We start from the raw sequence: 13,732 nt of genomic DNA on the forward strand, positions 1-13,732 counted from the left end.
ATTTATTACTCAAATAAGTGACACAGCATTACAGTAAAAACCAAGGCACTGTGAAACTACAAAACAAGAATACAAGAAAACAAATAAAACTACAAAAAAAAAAACAATTACAAAATGAAATGACAAAATCAACGATGATCAACTCTGCAGGTCAATGTGGGATTCGAACCCACATCATTAGTGCCGGTCCAACGCTCTACCAATTGACATCTGTACAATGTTCATACAATTTATAGATAAATAGAAATTTATTTAAGACACCCAAATATGGAACATTAAATAAAACAATAATATAAACTATGTCTAAATAAACTTAAAATAAACGCCTTATAAATAAAAAACGGCCTCCAAGTCAGTGCCGATGGGCAGCGTGCCTAGAAGGCTGGCCGCATTGCCACGTTGAATGGCAATGCTAATGCGTTGAGCAAAATATTGGTCCCTTGTAGATTGTATTGTGGTAACGTCCCACAACAAAAGGAAAATTAAGTATGGTTGCTATGGTTGTCGCCTCAGCCGAAGCCAGTCGCGGCCAGCGCGTTACGGCCTGGAAAAAATTGCTAAAGAAACGATATGGATTGGATATGTCAATGTAAAAAATGATTTTTAGCAAATTTTTGACGTCCCTAAAGTTCGAATCAGGCCGAAGGAAACAAAAGAAAGCGCGAGTGGGCGCTGTACATGTGACGGAAGATATGGCCGTCGTGCGGGTTTTTACAGCAATGTCGAAATGAAACGTAAGTACCTAGCTAAGAAATCATTCTAAATCGTATTTAATTTACGAAGCAAAAGCTGTGAGAAAAACACGTTTTTATTGCTATGTATATCAAAATGTAAGCTTTAAAACTTTTTTATAGAGACAAAAATCCCCTTTATTGTCCACATTAGTGTGACAAAGGAGTGAAATGTATGTGGCGTCGGAATCACTTGGCGTCAAGGGGCTTAAGAAAATATACTTTATCTCCGTAGTGACAAAGCTCAAATTGGCTTAGCGCTTTCTTAAATGTGTCCGATAAAAGTATGTAAATATTTGGGTGCGTAAAAGCATTATACGAATGAATGTATCTGCGCCACAGATGAGGAAGACGGCTTACTTACTTAATCTGACGTAAAAAGAATTATTTTAGGCTGCTTTTCCACCAAAGATTATCCGCTTTAGAATTAATACGTACAAAGCTTCGTTACAGTAAACTTTAAAGATATTGTTCCGATTAAAAAGTCGGTTTCACGTTTGCTAATTAATTTGCTAGAAATTTTTAAAGTGCATTTTAGACCTATGTTGGTGATTTTTTCGATAGAGCTAAAGTCAAAAACTGAGGATTAAAATCCATACAGTGCCTCAAGGTAGGCCTCAGGATTGCTAATTGATTTAATGGCAGCCGTATTTGTTTTATTTATTTAAAATTTATTGCACAAATTTACACAAAAAGAGTACAGCTGGCAGATTTAACGCCTTGAGGCATTATCTAGGTACCGTATTATGATAAAAAAGCGCTACGACTTATTAAAAACTCCGTTTTCTGAACCTAAGTATTTACTGCACGTTAAATAAAGTTGAGGTTTTCTCCAGCGTGGCTACCACCAGTTTGGCACTGACATAATCGCTATCGAGAACGTACCTAACTTACTTTCTATGCATCTCGCTCGTACTGGGATATTAGTGCGAGCGAGCTCTAAAGTAAATTACGTAGACGTTAGCGTATATGTCAGTTTTGACACTGTCAGTGACTCATGGTACGGGTATATAGTGGTTTAGCTGTTTTAATACATGCTACACTCCCTACATTTCTCATATACAATGCGTGCTCGTATGAATCGGAAATGTGGTGCATGTTTATGGCAACCCTCTTCTGGTTTTACTTCGAAAGGGTGATTTTCTGATTTAGAAATATACATAGGTATTTGGAAATATGCGGTACTTTATGAAACATTTTTTATTACAAAGTTGTGAACAGTTCTACAGTTGTTTATGTGGTTTTGAGAAGCTTGTCAGCTAAATAGTACCTAAAGTACGTCTAAATTAACTCTGCACAGATTTTGAAGTGTAAAAGTATGCCAGTGCCACTTTAAAAGTCATATTTACATAGGAATTTAACGTTTATTGGGGCACGACCACACTGGGTTTCTAAAAAGTTAGACGAAGTAGTAACATATCCAATAAAAACGCGTTTTTCCTGGTCAAAACTAGTTTTAACTAAAATTAATTTAAAGCTTGAATAGGAATATATGATTACGCGCCGGAATTTCACTGGAACTAATTTTGAGTGTTCCGTACAAAACTTTGTTCACGGAACACTTATGGGATCACTTCGGTCTTGCAAATCGGTTAAATGTGTCTTTTCATACTATACTGAATTGTCACCCTATACATAGAGAATAACAGCGCCTTCTTGACAATGATCATATTACTGGTAAGGATTTAAAATAATTAAAAGACCGAGCAAAGTGGCGCTGTCTTGTGTCGGAGGCAGTCTCATTTTGCGTCGCTGAGCCTACGGAGTGAGTGAATTTTCACCAAGGCACTTTGTGAAAACTAGTTTTGACTGACAGACAGAGTTACTTTTCCGTTTAAAACATTATTAGGGACAGCAGGAATGATAGTGTCTAATATTTAGCATAACATGGCAACTTCACTCATGCCGAAATTACAAGCCTCATCGGACTTAACTAAAAGCGCGTGATATTGGGCCCGATTCGTATTTTGAAATAGACATCTATTAAATATCTTTTAGACATCACCAAGATACGATAACGATATGTTTAAGATCTAATCTGTCAAATTTGACATTTGCGCGAACCTGGAGATACTCTTGAACGATTTCCACAGGATATGACTTAGAGATCCAATTCACATCTAATAGATATCTAACTCTATCTAACGTAAAAGTGACAATGGTTGCCCGAATTGCACTGCAAAATAGACCTAGTTGATATTTAAACTATAACGTATCTAGAATGGATCTAGTACGTGTCGTCTCTTGTGAACATCTTGAAGTTCGAATACGGCAGATTATCTTCCACAGAACTTCCCGACCCTCATCATAACTTGCTAACGCATACCCCTGTTGGTTAACTATTTCCTGCTTCTAAGTACATCATTTTTAATAACAGATGACTGATTCTAATTAAACAATTTGTAATAGCTTTGATCTTCATATGGCCTTCTCGCAGATCTAAAGGTAGAAAGATTGCTTAATCTTTCTTTGAATATAACCAGATTAATAAATAAATAAATATTATTAGGACATTCTTACACAAATTGACTACCTACTTAAGTCCCACGGTCCAATATATTATATACAAATTCTTAAATACATAGAAAACATCCATGATCAGGAACAAATATTATCTGTGATCATCACACAAATAAATGCGCTTACCGGGATTCGAACCCAGGACCATCGGATTCATAGGCAGGGTCACTACCCACTAGGCCAGACCGGTCGTCAAGATTTAATATGATACATAAATCAAATCTCACCTAATACAATCAAAGTCTGAATATCCAAATTCCTACAATAAGATCCGAAAAGTCAGGAAACATCACTCAGACACACGAGAGACGTAATGCTGACATAGCAAATCTAAAATAGGATTAAGATGCAAAGTGGATTGCCGCGGAAAATGGGGTCGTGTTTGTCTCAGGGCGAACTCACGAAAACAACCATACATATTATGTCGAAGCTGGGGGCAATTTGAGAACAGTATTGTGCCTATTTACGAGAATTCAAATAGCTTTTTGGAGCAGTCAAGGTTGGGTAAATATTTGTTCAAAATAATGGACATAACCTTTAAACCTTTTTTGTTTTTTTTTTCCTAACCCGAATTATTACAATTATTGAACGACAAGGAGGACACAAGTTCGGTGATTTGTAGCGAATTAAAGGTTAATATTTGAGGGTAATTAACGAACTAGAATTACTATAAAAGTCTTATTGCTTACTGATTTGTAGCAATTTGAAGCAAAAACAGTAGGGAAAAGTAAAACAATATTCGGTCTGATTATGAACTTTAATATTACGCCAAAAATTTGCTAAAGATACGACATGGATCGGATATGTCAGTGTCAAAAATGACGTTACTTCATATTCCAATCCGGCCGATTAAAAGTTACTTACTAGATACTGAACTCATCGATTGCGAGTTTGCACACACACACACATACCCCAAGACACACATTTACACACACATACCCAGATTTAGTCAGTTTTATTTTTATGAATTTAAAACGGTTATCATTAACACACATTTTGGCAATAATTGTAAATAATGTGTCATTATTCATGTCCAAACAACCATCAAGGCTAGTAACGACCTTTCTTCTGCCAACAAATAGGTAATCAAGATATACCCTGTGGTGTTCAATACATAGACAGATGCGCTGGCAACATTCATGGCGGCCGGCTATGTTATGAGCGGACTGTATATGTGTAATAAGGTCCCTTTTCATAGATAATGCCCCAATTGTTTTATTACTACAGTTAGATCGAACTAGCGTCTTTTGAGCGTCGGCGTCTAGTCGGCGCTATGGAAAATGGCGTCGCTGCTCAGTTGCGCCAACATTGCGTCAACCAGCAGCCATACAGTTAGCCGCCGACGCTCGGGAGACGCTAGTGTGGGGTGGCTACTGGGTGGCTAGGGTTTGCATTACGGATGACGGATCTGAAATGTATGGGAAGATCCGCGGATCCGGATCTGCATACATTCCGGATCCGGATTGCAAACCCTAGGGGTGGCCCTTTAAATTCAATAGTAAAGTTGTTAGCATAGTAGCACTGTAAACCTTCACTTGTTATTACTTTGTCTTACTGGTTACCAAAATTTATGCAACCAGTTTATTGTCTTACTGTTTGCACACTATCTATGTTGCCTCCCTCGGAGTCTTTGCCGAATTGATATAAATTTACATATAGACGCTTATCTTGTTACACAATTTGCCTAAACACCCGTCTTTGTCTCCGTCGCACGGATCAAGCGGTTAAAAGCAAGGCTGGGAAAAATGAACTTTTAAATAAAGTCATCATCGAATAATTTTACGGTTTGGACTCACTTGTTTTAAGTCACTCGCGCGACATGTTTCGGAGAGCCTAGGTCTCCTTAGGGCAGTACGCGATACACCGCCGTCGTGAACGCTGCTCGCACTGCTAGTGCTTGAGAAAGGAGACCTAGGCTCTCCGAAACATGTCGCGCGAGTGACTTAAAACAAGTGAGTCTAAACCGTAAAATTATTCAATGTTAGTATGTCTCACGACAGTTTAAATTCGAAAGTCGTCATCTTCCTCGCGTTGTCCCGGCATTTTGCCACGGCTCATGGGAGCCTGATGGGGTCCGCTTGGCAACTAATCCCAAGAATTGGCGTAGGCACTAGTTTTTACGAATGCGACTGCCATCTGACCTTCCAGTGCTTCCAACATAGAGGGTAAACTAGGTCTTATCGGGATTAGTCCGGTTTCCTCACGATGTATTCCTTCACCGAAAAGCGACTGGTAAATATCAAATGATATTTCGTACATAAGTTCCGAAAAACTCATTGGTACGAGCCGGGGTTTGAACCCGCGACCTCCGGATTAGCAAGTCGCACACACTTACCGCTACGCCACCAGCGCTTTTTCAATAAAGTAACTTTTAAATTTTTTAAATAAAGTAATAGATTTAGAATGTGTAGGTAACCCATATTGTATGTTTTATTAAGAATATCTGGGAGACCGAGCTTTGCTCGGAAATACTATAAAAACTCAAAAATGCGCCTTTTTCCAGAGATAAGACCCAGCTAGATCGATTTTTCGCCCCCGAAAACCCCATATAGTAAATTTCATCGAAATCGTGAGAGCCGTTTCCGGAATCCCCAAAATATCGACAGCGCAGCGACAACAAAGCAGTTTATCGAGAAAATGTTGCTGCTTGCAGCTGCTGCAACGCTGCTACGGAGGCCATATAATTTAAATTTACATTTTGACATGAAAATGATATCTAAATGAGGTCATTTTGATCTTGTGCGCTCGTCCGTCTCACTAGCGCCAATACATGTACGGGCAAGTATCAGCAAAATGCATGAGCGAATGATATACATAATTTTAAATGAAATCATTTTAATGTCAAAGTGTACGTTTGGATTGGCCACACAGTCGCGACCCGAAAGCAACATTTACCCTGCTTTACTTTTTTCGTCCGAGATTTAAAAAATTAAATGTATGCCCATATATCGCATTATAACATTCATTAGGTATAGCTTGATTTGATATAATTTCGTTTGATATTTTACAGTTAGTATTTTCCTTTTGTTGGTGTGGTGAAAAATTTGGGTATCACTCGGTGGCAAAATATGTTCCACCCTCGTGCCTTGAAACCCTCGCAAGGCTCAAGATTCCATTTTTCGAACCGAATGTCGAAAAACAAGTAACCAAGCAGTCTGCCGAAACTTGCCACACTCAGATCATATGGATCAAACGATTAAACGACAAATCAAGGAAAGTTTCTGCCAACTTTCACCTATTATTAATATTAATCAGGAAAGTTTGGGCAGACATAAAGAGAAACTTTAGGAAATATCCTCTTGCCTAGTTGGTTTCTTTCGTCTTCGTGTCAAAAGTCAGGGTAATATATTACGATTTGTTTGCTGTTCTCTTAAATTTATTTGTGCCTATCTCAGAAATACAAAGTACAATGAAACTTTAGTCTAAACTTTTCAGAAAAGTATACGTAATGCGTTTATGACATCCAAAAGGTGACCTCCGGGGCACAGTAGGTAATTCACTAAGGCGACCTGGGAAGTATTTTTATTGACCGAGCGTAAGCGAAGATCTCCGTTTCAGCTTGGGAGAAAATGCTTTCGTATCTCCGAATATCCTCCTCTACAGGTCGCAATTCTCAAGTCTGTCGGTCTGTTACTGTCACGCTTAAACCGATTTTTTTATCAAGCGTAAGCGGCAGCGTAAGTAGGCGTCTCTTTTTGATTGCCGGGTCTAAAAGTAGTCGCTGCTTTATCGATTAATTTAACAATAACCACTGTTTTTTAAAAACGCGGTCGTCTACAGAAATTCCTGCAGACTTATTTAGCCCCATTCATCTTACAGAACTTGTAAAAATTATTGAGAATTATCTGTATAAATCTGAAGTTTCTCATCTCAAAAACTTTTACCGTATATTGTGTCACCCCGAATACTATTTTATAAACTAAACTTTTCTTTCTCAGAAATAGTAGTTTATATCTTCCTATCAAATCAATTCATTTGAAGCGCAAACAATTTACATGCCTCGCTTACATAAGAAGACTCTTTAAATCAAGAAAGGGAACTTCTAACAAACAAAGTTAAGAAAAACATCCCTCTTAAAAGTTCTTCAAGAAATAAAGGTGTATGTCATTGAACTTCCAATGCGCTTACGACCTTTTAGATTATAATAGTAATATATCATGGTATATTTGCGTCCCCTTTAGTGCAAATAAAGAAGATAAGAGCTATAAGAAGTTTGGCTACTGACTTTATTGGCAGGTTTTTGTTTTATTCATATAGGGGGGTTGTTTCAGACATATATAAGAGCAATGTAGACCACGCTAACTTATCATTGTGTACCAATGACGTCGCTACAAAGCGCCGTCGGGTTAGGTTCGGTTAGTAATCTCAAGTAAAGCCAAAGAGCATATACCTATTATTTCTATTTGCACTGTTCTATTATACCCCGTTTTTTTAAGATTAGAACTTTTCTAACCTCATAAGTAATGGTAATTAACTTTTCTATGGAAAAGCTAAGGTTGACAGAGATAGGTTGATGGTTTACCATAAGATAACCTTGGGGGAGACCAAGCGCAATTACCTATGTATCTACATTATTCGTGGTCTATAGTATCATCTGATATACAATTTAAAGTAAGTTTAGAACTAAATCCAAACAAAGTAATTATTGTGACTAAATCATAATCGAAAAATTAAAAAGAAAACTTGAATCAAAAACGTACCTATCCTAAAACACGGTGAATCAGATGATACTTCCATGTATTATTAGTAAAATGACTGACTGAAAACATTTTCTGTACCACTAAAATACTACAGGTGCCACATACGCCCAGACAATTTAATTAGTATGCATAGCTTTCGTACAACATCGAGATACTTACGGTGTTGATTTACGTATATGTCTGTGGGTTGTTTTCATTTTGTCGACTAATTACTTAGTTCATAGACGATAGTAAACCGGTGAAGTAAATTACTGCACGAGATAAAAGATCCACCAACAAGATGAGATAGCCATCTTACCCAAATTCTATTCAGGAAGGAACACAGATACTGCGAAAATCGAAAGTCGAATATATGCAAGAGCGATAGAGACGAAAATAGACGAACAAATTGATTTCCTTTCCTTTCCTTTGAATCCTTTAAACTTCCACTTTTTCATACAAAATAAATATTGCCTTTAATGTACGCTGCCATCAGTGTGTCTGACGTTACTTGTCACGGTTTAAACATAACAAAATTTGCAATACATTGCGTCTTAGAATAAACTTGAAAGTGTAATAAAAATCAAAACATAAATTATTTTTAAAAGTTGCTTAACTAATGTTGGTCAGTTTGAGGAGTACAGTCTACAGTTTAATTTATTGCTCCTGTTACAGGAAACATCCTGTTACAGGAAACATCCTGTTACAGGAAACATCCTGTATAATGGATATTTTCGTATTAAGTGACACTTTTTTATTAACAAGCTTTTATTAGGTCGACCTGTATGTAACTATGTAATGGAATCTAAGGTAACTGATTTAACCATCTTCCAAGGATCGTAGCGTCATGACAATCGGCAGCTGTATGTAGTTCTGATGACAATACAATAATATGGTACTGTCGAACTGATCTGATGATGGAGACAGGAGGTGGCCATAGGAACTCTGTGATGAAACAACGCAACCTAATTGTGTTAGGAGTTTTTAGAATTATCTCGATGAGTATTAGTTGTCTGTCGTAAGAAAAGTACAGTCTGCGATAAAAGCTTGTACCAAAAATGGAATTTTTGCCAAAAACTTATGACAGTAGTATTTATCAGAGTTAAGCCACTTACAAAAAACGTTGACCTACTTTAGCTGCTCGTTGACTAGAAAATTGGCACACGGGAAGACGTTATAAATGTGAAACGGTGTGTCACTATCAGTAACTACATCAGAAGACATTTACTGGATGAATGAATACTCCCAAGGGTTATTTGAGTGCATTATATGGTTGACTTGAATCGCCTAGTAGACGACCTTGATGACAAGAAAGTCCTGTAATTTTTTCACGACTAGGTAGAGCATGCACACGCACTCTAACGCCTTGACAATAGAGGCGTGTTCAGATATTTGCGAGCACCTTGGCCGCTCCGATATATCTGATGGCGACTGTACTAAAGGTCTAATCAGACCTATAAAATTATAAAAGTTAAATTAGTACACATTAATAAACACCATTTTTTTTTGTAAAAGAAAGTTTTTACAAGTGTTTATGTAACTTGCCCTGTTAGTATCTATGCTATGTTAATTTGTTAGTGTGGGTCAAATTTTCGAAGCTAAATTTAACCCACTTCCCGATTTCCGATTGAGCTGAAATTTTGCCTTGGGACAACCACAGGATATGGGCAGAGTTTTTGCCCTGTTCATTTCGAGTCTGGCTTCAAGACAAGACTTGTCTTGTAGCATTTGCTCTAGAGACGGGTTGCTGGGTGGGAGAACAACATTCTGTTGTTGTCGGCGAAACGACAAAATATAAATTAATTATTTAGTAGACAATTACTTGAATTCATGTAAAATATTCATAACTTAAGGACAAAACCTTAATCTTCATTTATTCAGGTATCTTCATTTATTTATTATATAAAGCAGTCAACTTCATGCATAGTTCCAGGTGATGAGACCTGGTTCACCGCACTCGCTGACAAGAAGCAAAAACGACGACAAGGCGTCTCAGTGCCGTTTTCCGCAAATCTCTCTTATCCGGCCCGTGGTAGACCATGTCGGTCTCGCATCGGTCTATTCAGACACCAAAAACGGTGCATCTCCGGTGTTACACCATAAATCGTATGAAATAGACGCAAAGGCCAATGATGATGATGCATAGTTCGTGATCAGCAACGCATGCAGGTTTCGTCAAGTGGACATAAAAGCAAATCGGCTACAGGCTTCGTCATCTATACTCCTATAGGACAAAATATAAATGAGTCAAATATTTAGCTCGTAACATAAATAAATGACTTTGTCAATGAATTCGTACTTCAAAGAAAGAGGTTGTAGAAATAACATAAATGCACATAAATGCCGAGATACCGTTAAATTCTAAGACAAATACTACGTGTTGCAATAAATAATATCAAACCAATAAAATCCAAGATATAGTATAATATAAAATAGGTAGTGCAAGCTTTACAAACCAATTTTAGACTTTATTATTATCATTGTACATCTCAAATTGAATCGGGGTTGGCTTAACTCACGGCGCTATTGTGTTAAAGTGTCGGCTAGGATTCACAATGGGACGCCATTTTCTGTCCAATCGCTTGGCACTAGCTTCCTAAAGAACTGTCTGGTATATCGAGATAAAACATGGAAAAGAATAAACACTGAACAAATCTTTAATGCAAAGTGTATTGATTGTCTAAGATGTGTAGCTATCTTCTTCTCTTCTTATTTTCATCGTGATACCCTCTGTTAGTTGGACTAGAATCATATTAAATTAATTTTGTATTAAGCAGAAACGTCTGCGAACGACCCTCCCTAGGGCTCATATATGGTGAAAATATTCGCTGAATTGGGTACGGTCTTGGTAGCTCAGATGGCAGAGCACTGTACTAGTGATCCAGTGGTCGTGGGTTCAAGTCCCACCCAAGACAGTGAATTTTTCCACTTTTAATTTATTTCGAAGCTTAATAGAATCATATTCTTCCACTGAATCCGATCCTGGACCGTCAAAAATGTGTAATCTAGAGAAAAACCGCCAAGTGCGAGTCGGAATCGCGTTCCAAGGGTTCCGTACATTAAGCCCGACTCACGCTTGACTGCACATTTTTCCTGCAGGTTTTCCTGCATCTATAGGTAAAGAACTAGTTAGTGATTTTTTTTTATTTCAGGCCCAGTAGTTTCCGAGATAAAAGGGAGGAAGGAGGGAATGGTTGGACAGACAGAGAGACGCACGAGTGATCCTATAAGGGTTCCGTTTATTCCTTTTGAGGTACGGAACCCTAGAATTTAGTAATCCCGCATCAATAATGTTCTTGACAATCCTATCAAGGTATATTGTCTTAGATATCCAGAAAATGGGTTGTTTTTTTCTGATTTACGTGAAGGTTATTGTTTATCTCGACTAAGGTAATGATGAGAAAAGTTTTCTGTTTACGCACATTAACTTCGCTGGTTTATGTTAGATTTACGAATTCCTGGTTGTGTGTTTTATCAAGGCTTTGTATCCGTAACATTGAGTTTTATTTTTATTTATACTTTTATTGTACCCTAGGGTCCTCAAACTTATTTAACAAACTAAGTTATATAATGCGGGGTTGCGAAATGAATCGCAGCCATTATTTGTGGGTTTTTTGCAGTTTTAAGATATATTTTATTCTATTATTAAGTATGATAGTTTTAAGGAATTTATCTACGAGCTAATTTTGCCTGAAAATAAAGATTTTTCATTTAAATTCATAATATAAGTATCTATACTAGCTTATTTGGGTCAAATTTTGTAAGCAAAATTTATTAATCTTCTTGACATCTAAGTAATTGAGTTACCATAAAAAATAAAATATCAGTCTCCCTCAGCTAGGGGTTCTAATATCACCCGAGTTTTTACCCAAATAGGTACCAATACGTGTGTTCTTTTCTGTATTATTTGTATTGTATTGTATTGTACGGAATATTTATTCCAGCTTTGATGAGCAGCATACAGATATAGTGCATAATTGTTTACCATCGTATTTTCTCGGAAACGTTCGTATAATATATGTCATGCTAGTTCAGTCACTCTCAGTACTTTTTGTACCGGGACTGACTGAAATAGCAAGACACGTTCGTAAGTGTCCGTGAAAATAAGAAGGAAAATAATTATGCACTACATATGTACACTAAAGAGCAATTTAAACGTTGTACGAATATTTTTTGATAATATTAGAAAGCTCAATTGCTTGTAGTAAAAGTGTTGTACTCATTCAACCGTTTAAATTCACAATGTAATAAAAGGTAAACGGAGCACGTATATGGCACAACATTCGCCCATTTCTATAAAAATTCCTTACCTCAACCCATCGACATCTTAGTGAAATAGACCACTCGAAACTAACCACGCGCAAACACTTGGGACATCTCGCTCGCGACTTCACAAACTATGACATAACCTTTCCCGGGATTTGAACTGTCTTTACATACCAAATATCATCTAATTCGGTTCAGCAGTTGCGTTCAGTAAGCGTGATGAGGTAACAGACCGACATAGGACATAAAAGATAACCTGTGTCTTATTTTATTTCTTTAGAACGCATCTACGAGTCGTTTTTTTGCGCACGCTTCACAAAATTGAAAAACCTGAGTGAAGAAAGTAGTGTCTATATACCTACACGAATCAAATAGGTATGTCCAGCATTCTAATATATCGATAATTAGTAGGTACCTACTTAGGTACACGTAGGTTATGGGCGTTACAAAATTGACGCGCTTAAATTGTACAGTTTCTCTTCAGTCGCAACTAAGTTAGCGAGGGATGTTCACACCGTAAAAGAAAGAGACAAGCTTATGTTCACAACGAGTGTAACAAAAATGATTGTATGAAAAAATTAATCAACAAAATCATAATAATACATATATTCATTTGTAGGTAATGAAATAAATATTTATGGAAGTATTTTGTGTACTCCTTTTTGTGCATACTTAGATATAATATCATGTTAGATGCGGCATCTATTCAGATGCAACATATATGTCTATTGTACGATGTTTGCGTCCATTTTTGCTCACGCACCCTTGCGGACGTTTTAAGTCGTTCTACAGAAATGCCCTTTATAGTGTTGGCATTATTTTGCCACGTAAGAGAACCATATAAACGACAGTAGGGTTTTTATTACAAGCTGTCATGGTCATTAGTGATGGGTAGGACATCAATTTAAAATGAGTTTGTATGAGTACCTCATTTTCTAAAATGAGGTGTTACAATGTCTTACTTCAAATGAGGTGAGGTACTAGCATATTTTCAGCGACGACTATTCCATTAATTCCAACGGCGACAAGAATATTTAATGTATATACATATTTATGTATTCATCACTTCCTTTATAAATAAATAAATAGTAACATTTAATTGGAGTGCAATTCTGGAGGTTAAGAATAGAAGTTTTAGGAGAAAGATAATTTTAGAATCAAGTAAAATGAATAGAGGAGTGAAGTAAGACATTTTTGCGGTACGAAGTACTGCGACAAATTAACAAAATGAGTGGTACAAATGAGGTGCCTCACGAGTGAGCGACTCAACACTAATGGTCATGATTATCAAATAACATAATAATATTTTTTTTTATAATCGTTTATGTATAATTTGTTAACCCGTGCGAAGCCGTGACGGGTCGCTAGTTAATAAATAAACAATTTATTTATAATATTTATTATTTATTTATACGTATTTTTGTCACCATCATGGTATAAAAAAGCAAAAAGGTGGCCTTATGTCTACGCACTCACTACGGATAGTGCCAATTTATGGCATGAATAATGCAGAAACCGTGGTGCGCGGGATTTTTC

This window comes from Cydia amplana, chromosome 16 (genome assembly GCF_948474715.1).
Source record: "Cydia amplana chromosome 16, ilCydAmpl1.1, whole genome shotgun sequence".
Classification (NCBI taxonomy): domain Eukaryota; kingdom Metazoa; phylum Arthropoda; class Insecta; order Lepidoptera; family Tortricidae; genus Cydia; species Cydia amplana.